The following is an 11,192-nucleotide window of genomic DNA, read 5'->3' as shown; positions in this document are numbered from 1 at the left end:
AAAACATGATATATCTCTGAAACCCATACCTCCTCTTTTCTTTGGTATGCACATCTTCCATCAGGCGAACCAATGCATATGCTTTTTCACATCTTCATCTCCCCACCAGTAACGGGTCATAGCATCTGTGATCCCTTTTGTTATCTGTTTAGGGAGTTTAAAGACTGACATTGCATATGTTGGAATGGCCTGAGCCACCGCCTTAAGTAAAACTTCCTTTCCACCGTATGATAGGATTTTTTCTTTGTAACCAATCAACCTTTGGACAACTCTATCAACCAAATCTTGGAAGCTATCTGATCTGTTTATTCCAACTTGAGCAGGCAGGCCCAAATACTTATCTGTGATTGCTTCCGTCATAATATTCAGCACCGAGCAGATTTCAGCCCTAACCTCAACAGAAGTACATGGACTGAAAAAGATGCTAGATTTTGCATCGCTCACCAATTGCCCTGAGGCATTGCAGTAAGCCAATAGGACATTCCGAAGGGTGTTCGCATTTTTCTTGTCCGCCTTCATTAAAATGAGTGAATCATCCGTGAACAGTAAGTGTGTAATAGATGGCGCGCCCCTACATACTTTCACCCCCTCAAGATTTCCTGCTTCCTCTTCCCTCATCAGCAGATTTGAGAGTCCCTCGGCACACAGGAGGAAGAGATACGGTGATATGGGGTCTCCCTGCCTGAGACCCCTCGTGGGAGTAAATTTAGTCGTTTCTTCCCCGTTTACTCGGACTTGGTAATTAACCGAGGTCACACATGCCATAATCATCTTGATCCACCCCGTGTTAAAACCAAGTTTAATCAACATTTTTTCCAAAAAATTCCACTCAACTCTATCATAGGCTTTATGCATGTCAAGCTTGATTGCACATAAGCCGTTCTTCCCAGTCCTCTTCTTCTTGATGGTATGATAGGATTCATAAGTAACCAAGACATTATCAGTAATTAGACGCCCCGGGACAAAAGCACTCTGATTTGGTGAAATCACTTCTGGGAGAATTAGCTTCAACCTTCCTGCCAACACTTTGGAAATGACTTTGTAAATAACATTACACAAGCTTATTGGTCGAAACTTTGTTACCTCCTCGGGGTTCTCCACTTTGGGGATGAGAACAATGGTGGTGTCATTCCACTCCTCCGGTATAACACCCTTATTAAGAGCCTGAAGCACCTCATCTGTGAGCTCGTCCCCTAATAAAGACCAATATCTCTTGAAGAAGATAAAATGTAAACCATCCGGCCCCGACGCCTTGAGGTCTCCAATGCTGAACAATGCTTTCTTAACTTCTCCCCGGGTATAAGGTTTTGTAAGAATTTCATTCATCTCATGAGACACGCAAGGGTTAACCTTGTTTAGTACATCATCATTTTCATTCATCAATTCACTAGAAAAGAGATGCTAGAAATATCCTTGGATATGCGACTTTAAAGCAGCAGGGCCCTCAATCCAGTCTCCATTCCCATCCTTGAGCTTTTTAATACAATTGATCTTCCTCCGTATAGAAGCGAAATTTTGAAAGAAACTAGTATTTCGGTCTCCTTGTTTCAGCCAAGTCGCATGACTTCTCTGAAGGTATTTGATCTCCTCCTTTTCATGGACATTTTCAATCTTCAACTGCAATTCCTGAATCTTTGCAGTCGCCTCATCAGTGAGTGGCCCCGACATGATCTAGTTAAGTTCATCTTGTAGCGTCCGCAGCTGGTGCCGCGGTTCCTTCAGAACCTGCCTGTCCCATGCATGCAGGGCCGAGTGCACCTCCCGCACCTTTTGGGCTAGCCCCCCTTGGCCGGAGTTAGCAGCTGTCCACGCTTGGCCCACCACATCATCAACAGCTTCCTCGACTAGCCACCGAGCTTCAAAGAATTGTTTTCGGACTATAGGTGTTGCCCTTACATTACTCTGGTACTCCGTATCGACCACTATCGGTCTGTGATCTGATTTGGAGAAATCGCCGTGGATCACCCCCGCCGGAGGGAAAAGATTATCCCATCGTTGGTCACATACAGCCCGGTCAAGCCTCTCCCGGATCCTTCCCCTTCGCCATGTGAAGATGTCCCCGACGTAACCCATATCAAACAAGTTACAATCATCCAGTGCATCACGAAAATTCTGCATATTTCTTTGGGACCTCAGTGCCCCGCCTTCCTTCTCACGTCCCAAGAGGATTTCATTAAAATCACCAAGAACGATCCAAGGAAGATCGACCATATTTTTCAGGGAGCGAAGATACTCCCAAGTCAAATGCTTTCTGTCACCGCTTGGTTCTCCGTATAGACCAATGATCCGCCATCCCGAGCCACTGTTTTCGTCAATTCGGATATCCAAGAAATTTGAGTGAACCTCCTTTGATGTCACGTTTAAACCCTTATGCCAGAAGAGTACCAAACCACCACTCCTGCCATCACTTTCCCACATTATCATCTCATCAAAGGACAACTTTCACGTACATGATATATACTCGCTCTATCCCGAATTACCTATCTTAATTTGTCTAGATATAGATGTATCTTAGTGTTAGATATATCCGTATCTAGACAAATATAAGACAAGTAATTCGGATGGAGATAATATGTACATGTAGTGGACTGACAATTTCAAGTAATTTACCAGATTATTAGGGTCTAATCATCTTCTTGAGAGAAGAAAAAGTGTAATCCAGTTGGTAATGACAAGCACACTAGTTTCTTAATGGAGTAACCAGCACTATCTATAGGCAGCTAGCCACAGACACAAGTTTAGCTAGGCTCTAGTACTACCTAGCTAGCTCCAACATTCGTTCGTGGTCTTTGGGGCCTGATCAATCGCTTTGGCCATAATTTGTTGAAGAACTAATTACCTACCTACCAAGCCACATGGATCAAGTCAAGTGGATGTAACCTTGGTTTGGAGGGCTACGTGCAAAGAAGTAGAACTATCTATAATATGGTTGATGCGTCAAATAAGTAAGTAGAAATTAGTTGGGTTTGACGCTTTCACTCCTTGTCTCATAGTTAATGCGCTAAGATGATGACTGACTACTTCCCAACGAACACGTGTGCAGGAGCATCTTCAATAGATAGATGATGTAGATGAAAAATAGCCCGAAAACCCCTCTTCAACCGATGATATAGATGTAAAAAAGTTCCATCTCCGCCTCTCAAAGAGGTAACATACAACACTTCGAGATGTAAATTTGTATCTCCACCTCCAGGAGATACAAATACGGCGACCGCGCGAAAACCGCCCAACTACCTTCATTTCCTTTTCGCCCGACTGTCTGTCGCCCACCCAACTCCGCCGCCGACCGATTTCGCCCTAAATCGCCGCCGCCGCCCGCTCTGCCCTGATTCTGCCCGTATGTCCCACGCCGCCTGCCTCGCTGGAGTGGCGATGGTTGTCCCCCGCAGCCGCTGATTCGATTTCGGCTGCCACTTCAAATCGAAGCTTCGCCGAAGGTCCGGTTGTCGTAATGGCTTCCACGGTACGGTCGTGGACAAGCTGGGCTTGTTCCTAGAGTCGACCCACTGCCGAAGGTAGGGGAGGCGCGCCACGCCGCCCGCCAGACGGCTGCCCACCTTTGTCGTTCTTCCCGCCGCGTGAAGCTGGCTGCCCGCAGCGCCGAGCCCGCCTCACTACAGGAATCAGGAACTTTGCCGTCCGCCATGGCTGACGGCAAAGGCACGCATGGTGGACGGCAAAGACCTTTGCTGTCAGCCAGCAGACGGCAACATGTCCGGCTGAACAGGCTACGACAAAGGCCTCTTTGCCGTCTGCTACCGGACGACAAAGATGAAAAGGTCATTGCTGTCCACCAGCCGACGGCAAAGAGCCTGGACGGCACACGTGCCGGCTTAGGTCCGTTAAGTGGTTAACGACGTGCTTTTCTGTCAACCAGCAGACGGCAAAGACCATTGCATATTGTCGTCTGCCAGCTGACGGCATAGGACGCCATGTGGCAGCGCCTGGGGGGCTGGCCTATTTGGCAGCTTTGTCGTCAGCTGGCGGACGGCAAAGATGAAACGTTCTTTGCCGTCAGCTGGCAGACGGCAAAACTACTAATTAGCCAGCCTACTGCCCCAGGTTGCACATGTGGCTGACACCTGGCATGTTGCCGTTCGCTAGCTGTTGGCAAAGCTCTTTGCCGTCCGCCAGTTGACGGCAAAGAGTCTATACAGCCCCTGTTTTTTCTGTTTTTTCTTGATTATTCAATTTGATAGTACACACACACACACACACACACACACACACACACACACACACACACATGAAAATACTTTCGATAAGCATCCGAATACATATACATAGCAAATGGTTTTCATCCAACACATATACATAGCAAATGGTTTCATCCAACACATATACATAGCCAACATATTGAACAATAAGCATACAATGGTTTCATCCATCCATACATATATAGGTATAGCAAGCTTCCTCATATAAAAGCAAATCAAAACAAGATGGAAGCATAAAGAGAAGAGTAGACTCCATGAATGCACGCTTCCTCATCTAAAGCAAATCTGGAATTTGGGAAAGAAGCAAGTTAGAAGAAGAAGAAGAAGAAGAAGACTAGCTAGAAGAAGAAGAAGAAGAAGAAGAGGAAGAAAAGGAAGAAAAGGAAGAAGAAGAAGAAGAAGAAGAAGAAGAAGAAGAAGAAGAAGAAGAAGAAGAAGAAGAAGAAGAACTTTTTTTCTTCTCTTTCTTTTTCTCATCTCTTTTTTATCTTCTTCTTCTTCCTTCTTCTAACTAAGGTGGGTAAAATGCCATTTTTCTGCTAAGCTAGGTAAAAATGCTAAGTGTGGGTCATTTTATAGATAAGCTAGGTAAATAGGTCATTTTGGAGCTTAGTAAGGTTATTGTGTCATTTTCGAGGAAAGTAAGGTAAGTATATATCATTTTTAAGGTAACAAAGATTATCATGCCATTTTTGAGGAAAGAAAGATAAGTATAGCTCATTTTTTTGTCTAACTTAGGTAGTTATGCCATTTAGGAGGAAAGTAGCTAAGTATGCATTTGTTAAGCAAAACACTAGAGAAAATTTATCCTCATCACGACAAATGCGAAGATCGCAACTAAGGTAACAATTGATTCAACGACATAATGATACCAAGCCTCATTATCAATGGCATATTTTCTAATCTTCTTAATCTCCAAGCGCATTGCATTCATCTTCATCTTGTGATCATCCACCACATCGGCAACATATAACTCCAATGTCATCTTCTCTTCTTCAATTCTTTTAATTTTTTCTTTCAAATAGTCATTTTCTTTTTCAACTAAATTTAACTTCTCGACAAGAGGGTCAGTTCCAAATTACGGTTCATATACCTCCTAGATTAAAATATCTCTATGTCAACTTGATGACCATAATTGTCATAAATGCGAAATGCAACAAATAGTTATAAAAGAGAATTTACCATATCATAATCATAAAGCGGGCGAGGACCGATGGGGACGGATATCAAGACCATGACACTATGTATAACAAACAATCATAGAAAGTAAGAAAATTATACAACTATATAAATCATACAAGTAACTATACAAATCAAGTACAACATAAAATATTTAATACCTAGTAATAATCTGGTTCAATAAATGCTTCGGGATCAATAAATGCATCATCATCATCACTATCATTAATGACACGCTCATCATCATCATTAATAAATGCATCATCATGTGGAAGGCCACCTCTACGTAATTTGTCAAGCATTGACAGGTCATCTGCAGCAGTAACCTCTTCTAGTTCAGGCTCTTCTTGTTCCGGCTAAGGGGTGAAGTCGGGTTCACGGTTTCTGTCTACTTCAATGTTCTAGGGTGAAGTAGAGCGGTTCTTGAAACATGTTTTTGGAAAGACGTGTTTCTTGGAAGAATTCTCCTTCATATGCGTCTGGGTTAATATGAGGTTCATAATCATCTTCATTGGGGGGAGGTGGTCTAACAAGTGGCGGTACTTCATAAACGACATCCCAACCTTTGAGATTAGGATCACTTTGACAGGCCCACGGTAGATAGAAAACTTGGGTTGTCTGTTGAGCCATAATATATATAGACATCGGGAACATCCAAATGGGTGCTTTGATTGACTTCCGCTATCCCTATATGTTCATGAGTCCTTCTAGTCTCCTTCGGCTGGAACCAATAACATCTGAAGACTACGATGTTTGGTGGGTTTGCACCATAGAATTAAAGTTCATAAATTGCTTCAACTCTTCCATAATACTCGGTATCTCCTTCACCGATAGCAGAGACACAACAATTTTTAGACTTTCAGTCGGCCATAGATAGCTCTTTGCCACAGGTATGAAAGCGATACCCGTTGATGTCGTATTTTTCAAATGAACGGACCTTGTAGTCAAAACCATTAGCAATTTGTCTCAGTCCGGCGTCTATAAGCTCTGAATTAGCCTACAAGTTTAATACGAAAGGGATTGTTGCATTAGCCACAAATTAGACGAAGAAATGAAATTGTCTAATGAAAATTACTGTTTGTTTGAACCAAGAGATGAAACCTGGATAGGCGCCTCCATGCTTTGCCAGAAGCTCATACTCTTCGACGGAATCCTTTTGGATCACCGCTCCATACGAGAATTTGGCGACGTATCGACTGTATCAAATTTATCCAGGAATAAGAGTAGTTCAAAGGAATTAGAAGTTGCGAAACAATGTATCGAGAACTTACTCGATGTACGGCCGCACTTCTGTTAGGTTGTTGAAGATATACAACATAATGGTCTGCCATTCTTCAAAATCCAACGTTAAGGAATTAGAAGCACCGGTTGGTGCCAGATCCCCTTTGAATAGGCTGAGGTTGGATCGACCCTTTTTAGGGTCGCCAACATTGTACCGAGGCTTCGGATTATGCAAATGACGATTTTAGCTTCGTAGTGTGCTGTCACGAAGTTTGCCGACTCCTCAGTAATGAATGCCTCGGCCATCGATGCTTCAATTCTATGTTTATTTTTACATTTTTCTCGAAGCGTCTTCTGCATCCTCTCAGTTGAGTAGCACCAACGATTCTGCACAAGCCCCCCAATCTTGCCTCAGTTGGGAGATGCAAAATCAAGTGCTGCATTGGATTAAAGAAACCCAACAGAAATATCTTCTCTACCTTGCAGATCAACTCCGGCGCCAACTCTTCCATTTCTTGTACCAGGTCAGGCGATAGTTCTTTAGCACAAAGGACACGGAAGAAATAGCTCAACTCTGCCAGTATTAGCCAGTCATCCACAGGGACGAATCCATGCAACATCACCGGCATTACCCGCTCAATCCATATGTGCCAATCATGGCTCTTGAGACCAAATATCTTCAATTTATCAAGACTCGCTCCCCTCTTTAGATTTGCTGCATACCCATCGGGGAACATCAACTGCATTTTCACCCACAAGATAGTTTCCCTCATAGCTGGCCTTCCAAGATTGAACCATGCCTTTGGCTTTGTCCGGTTCTTCTTTCCTTTCGGTGGTTGCATGTTTTGTAACGGTCTATGACACATTGCCTCCTGATCGACTCTTGCCTTAGGATTATCCTTTGACTTCCCATCTATGCCAAACAATTTACCAAAAAGTGCCTCGGCGATATTCTTCTCGGTGTGCATCACGTCAATGTTGTGTGGGCAAAGGAGGTATTTGAAGTAAGACAGATCCCACAAGCATGTCTTGTGAGTCCAAGCGTGTTGCGAATTACACCCCTTGAAATACCCTGGGCGCTCTCGATCTGGCTCGAGAGCATTTAACTGATCCAAGATCTCTTGGCCTGTCAACGGAGGTGGTGCAGAGTCTTTCACAACTCTACTTTTGATGAAGTTCTGCTTGTCTTTCCTGAACTTATGGCGAGGATGCAGGAACGGTCTATGCATGTTGAAGCAAGAAAACTTGCGACCGGCCTCAAGCCAATGAAACTGAAGAGCTCCCTTGCATGTGGGGCACGGGAACCTTCCATGCACACACCAGCCAACGAATAGCGCATATGCCGGCAAGTCATGCGTCGAGTACATGTAGAACACACACATTATGAAGTTCTTTTTGCTAAAGGCGTCGTATGTCTTGAACCCATTATCCCAGGATTCTTGCAATTCGTCCTTCAGCGGCTGCATGTACACATTCATATTCTTCTCCGGATAGTTCGGCCCTGGAATTATCAACGTCAGGAAAATGTTCTTTCTTTGCATAATCTGTCCGGGGGGAGATTGAGTGGAATGATAAATACGGGCCAACAGCTATATTGGGTTGCCGTCATACCAAACACACTGAACCCATCCATGCTGATGGCGACTCGAGGATGCCTCGATCCGCCGCTTTGTCGTCATGTAATGCATCGAAGCGCTTCCACGCTTCACCGTCTGATGTGTGCACCATCATCAGCTTCCCATCTGCATCTAGTTGGGTTCTTTTGCCTGTTTTGTGCCATGTCATCTGTCTTGCCGTCTCTTCGACCATGAAAAGACGTTGAAGTCTTGTATGATTGGCATATACCGAAGAACATTAACGGGGATTTTGGTGTGCGTCTTGTCACCCATACCGTTGTCTACCACAACATACCTAGATGACTTGCAAATGGGACAATAGTTCAAGTCCGTATATTGAAGCCTAAATAAGGCACATCCATTCTCACATGCATGTATCTTCTCATAGGACATCTTAACAGCACGGAGGATTTTGTCTGACTGGTACAAGTTTGCAGGTAGTACGTGGCCTTTGGGTAGAAGACGTCCAAATACTGTCATCATCGCGCAGTAGCATTCTCTGCCCAAGTTGAATTGAGCCTTCAGAGCCATTATTTGTGAGATGGCATCCAGCTGACAAAGCTCAGTGTGCTCATGGAGAGGACGTTTTGAACACTCCAACATTTCATTGAAGGCCTTTGCAGATTCCTCCATCTCATTGTCCGAGTCCCGAGCATAATCAAAGTCTTGCACCATGTCTTCCATCCCGGTACCATGCTCGTCGGTGCGACGAAGAAGCACCTCAACTCTGGCGCGTTGGTCAGACTCGCCATAAAATGTCCACACCGTATAATCTGGCGTAAAACCTTTCTTCTGCAAGTGTTTACCCATTTCATCCTCTGTCCTCTTGTGCCAATTGTTGCACCCTGCACAGGGGCACCAGGTTGTCCTCTGGCCATTTGCAAATGTGGTTCTCAGAAACCCCTTGGTTTTTGTTAACCATTCAGTTGTCATGTTTTTCTGACTAGTGTGACCAGTGTACATCCACGCACGATCACTCATCTTGCCTAGCTACTGGACATATAAGAAATATATGTATAAATTAATTAGCATGTATATATTCATCATTTAATGGAGTTTGTCACTTTTATTACGTCCATGCAACCTAGACACTAATAGGTAAAGATAGGTCCTAATCCCACCCGAGTATGTGTTGATTGGGTTCGTTTTCCCATGCTCTGCTCCAGATCTGACGCAAAATTTCGGCAACACCTCCCTGCTGTTCTCCTGATACATGTCTCGGCAATAAGCAGAGAGGATGTGTACCCGGAGAACAACAGGGAGGCACTGATGAAATTCCGCATCGGATCCGGAGCAGAGCATATGGGAAAACAAACCCAATCTACACATACTCGGGCTGTCCATGGATAACATTGGACAATTCGAAAGAATCATGGTTATAAATATGCAAATGCATGCATATTTATAGATGTAACCCTTTCGAACGGGAGATGCATAGTGGTCACGCATACTGATGATCGAAGACCCTATAGCTACCAAGTTTCATCGGCACGAAGACCGGAACAGAGCAAATCAAGGGGGGAAAGTAGATGTCATTTGTGCTAACCCACAAAAGCAGGGGCGGAGCTCGTCGAACACTAGACCCTCACAGCGACGAAAAAACTGCACATTTAAATCGAAAGATGAGTTTCATAGCAATATTGTTTTTTCCATCAACCTAACTAAATATTTACAATAGGACGAGCGGGATAGGGGTTCCTCGGCGTCGATAGAACCCTAAATAGAAAGTATCATTGGTGCAAGATACATGAGGCGCTCGGCGTTGAACACTAGATCCACCTCCCACAAGTGATCCCGGCGCTCGGTGTCCCGCAACAATAGTTCTGGTGGCCAATGACGGTCGAACACCTTAGCAAATTTGTCTGGCAGCCTTTGCAATGAGGATTAAAGCCAAGTTTTGAAAGTTCAAACAACCAACCCGAGTTGAGTCAGTTTGGGTGTTTCAACTTTCAACACTTAGCTTTCAATCGTTATCTCAGAGGATGCCGGACAAATTCGCGATGGTGTTCGACCGCCATCGACACCGAGAACTGTTGCTGCGGACGCATGGCATGTTTGGCCACTTGTGGGACATGGATATAGTATTCGACACCGATGGCCACATGTATCTCGCACTGACGATACTTGCTATTTAGGGTACCATCGACACCGAGGAACCCCCTAACCCGTTCGTCCCTGGGTAAACTAAGTTAGCATACATTCAATAAGTAAAACTACATCATCTGTTGCGTCCGTACATCGTCGAATATTATCACTAATACATCTCGAATAATATCATACATATAGCATCGCTTATACAACTAGAACCGTAGCGAACGACGGGTATCGGCGCGGGCGGTGGACACCCAAAGAGAAGGAACCATCATAGGATCATAGCTCCAGTGAGGTCCCTGAAGAACCTGCCAGGTATTGTTGAACTCGCCCTCCAATGCAACCATGTAGGGACAAACGTGTTCGTCCTCCTCGCTGACATGATGGCGTACCACCTCCACGGTGTCTGAAAGCCTCGGCACCTTCAACGGCCCACGCGACCGCCACCAAACAAGGTTCGGGTCAACAGCGTGCTGGCTTCTCACCAAGCTGTGCCCCCCGGAAGGTAGAACCTCCCAGTACCAGCTCGGTGGAGTCCAGTCTCGGACATGGCCCCTCTGATCGAGGCCTCCTCCGCCGAGTTGACGAGGAGGATGCGGGATAGGCATTGTCGACGTTGATGCGGGAATAAATGCTTTAAGTAAAACAATAACAACAAATTTCACATGTTCAAAATCAACCAGAAACTTAACCTAAACCTAATTAATCTAAACCTAAACTAAACTAAATAAACTAAACTAAACCTAAACTACACTAAACTAACTAAACTAAAACTAAACCAAACTAACTAAACTAAACCAAAAACTTAACCTAAATTAAACTAAACTAAAACAAAACAAAACTAACTAAGCTAAAGAAAACCTAAACT

Source organism: Triticum dicoccoides, chromosome 4B (genome assembly GCF_002162155.2).
Source record: "Triticum dicoccoides isolate Atlit2015 ecotype Zavitan chromosome 4B, WEW_v2.0, whole genome shotgun sequence".
NCBI lineage: Eukaryota > Viridiplantae > Streptophyta > Magnoliopsida > Poales > Poaceae > Triticum > Triticum dicoccoides.
The sequence above is the reverse complement of the archived record's forward strand: the minus strand, read 5'-3'. Positions refer to the sequence as shown.